Here is a 1,992-nt window from a genome sequence, read left to right as displayed (position 1 = left end):
CCTTGATTCTCATTATCTTTACTATCTGAGGGCCAGGGATTTGGTTCCGTTTGATGATAATAACCTGCAAAGCAGTGAAGAAAATCTTGAAAGTCAGAACACCTACAGTGTATTGGAAGGGCGGATACTCATTCTTTTTTTCTTTCTCATCTTTGCCATAACACTGAATGGTCAGTGGTTCTATCCCTGTATGTAGACAAAGAAACTGGGGTTCAGGAGGCAAGAAATGGAATGTTTCAATGAGGTAGTATGTTCAAAGACCGACTGGAAAGTGATAGAGATGCCTGACATTCAGACTGATGATAATTCAGAGGTTTAGATGGCAGCCCTCTTATCTTCCTAGTTGGGTGGCTACATGCAGCAGTGGAAAGCGGACAGTCCTCAGTTGATTTGGCTCCCACTTGCTATCACTCTTTGGGGCAGTCATTTCCCCCCTAGGTTTCAGGTTCTCATAAGAGCTCTCTTTGAGGTTTTTTTCTTTTAAAGAATGAGATAAACCAGNTGTAGATCCTGACACTGAGAAGGCATGTGTGAGGGCATACAGAAGGAGAACGGAAAAGGATGAAGAAGGCAATAAGAGTGACTTTTATTTGCTTGAGGTAACTGTCATCTCTGAGGCTTACTGCTAACCTAGGCCTAGTCCTGGAAGCTTCTAGCCTTCATACAATCCAATCTAGGTAGGCCTAGAATGTTTGCAGCCTCTGAGACTTGGTACTGAATATTACTCACCCTCTCTTGTACTTTCTGGCTTGTCCAACTCAGCTGTTCTGGATCAAATTCCTCTCTCAGCTGNCTGACTCAATCTGGCTTTTCTCTTGGATTCTGCTTGGCCTCAGACTAACTCTAGCAATCTTTTCTAATCTTCTGGCTCCCTCTCATTCTCTGGCTTGTTCTGCCTTCACCTTTGTGTAGCTTATTCTCTCTTCAGCCCATCTCTGTAAAACTCTGCTGGCAAAACTGCCTCCTTTCCCCTCTCTGTGCTGCTCTACTCTCCCCTTCTACTGTCCAGCTCTCCACAGACTCTACTGTATTCCTGTACTGTACTCTCTTCTTCTGTACTGTCNATCTTGCCCNATAAGTACCTCCCCTTTCCTCTCTCTTCTCATGAGAGTTGGGCAGATCCTCTTCTCTCAAATCTGTCTTTGATTTGTCACTTTTTCTACCACTCAGTTAGACATCACTTTTAAACATATGTGCTTTCCTTCTGCTAACTTACCTTCATTATTTGGGATTAAAGGTGAGTACTAAGGGTGTATCTGAATTCTAGCCAGAGGAATTAAAGATGNTTACTAAGGGCTGACTAGAAACAGGGTCAAATCGCCTGTAACAACAGTCAACAAGAACTCTTGTGTTGGAGAAGTGGACTCAGGAGCCTCTAACTGTTAGCTAGCTTTGTACGAGGTCACAGAGCTAAAGAGGAACCTAGAAGAACACTCACTGCTCAATTCGTGGGTAGAGCATCCCATGAGGTGTCAGTTTTCATATGTGGTCAGTGGATGAACGACCATTTTGGAGGGGCAGGGAGACAGGCATTTAGAAAGTGGGTACTAGGGATATGGTGCGGAATGAGAAACTGGGAGGGGAGTGGGAAGAGAGGAGACCAAGGAAGTGACGATAGTGAGTCTGCATGACTAAGGAGCCAGGAGATGGAGAGGGAAAGTGACCCCTCAGTGGGAACAGAGGAATACCTGGTGACTTTTGGGTGGGGAGGCAGTCTCACAGGGTTTGAGAGTGGTGGTGGGATGAGGAGGAGTGTGTCCTTTAGTTCTCTGTTATCTCAGAAGAAGAGGCCACCTTATTAGCTACAAGGAAAAGTGCTGTTGAAGTTAGAAAAGGGGACTCACAATTGTAGTAATATAATAGGTAAGGAGCAGAAAGGGATGAATAAATACCAGGGACAAAATGCTTATTTCTCTGGTTACTACCTCTTCACCCACTGAGACCCAGAACTCTGTCATTGTAACAAGTTTTCTCAGTTGCCACTTGTTCTTA

This window comes from Mus caroli, chromosome 9 (assembly GCF_900094665.2).
Source record: "Mus caroli chromosome 9, CAROLI_EIJ_v1.1, whole genome shotgun sequence".
Taxonomy (NCBI): Eukaryota; Metazoa; Chordata; class Mammalia; order Rodentia; family Muridae; genus Mus; species Mus caroli.
This window is presented reverse-complemented; position numbering follows the sequence as displayed.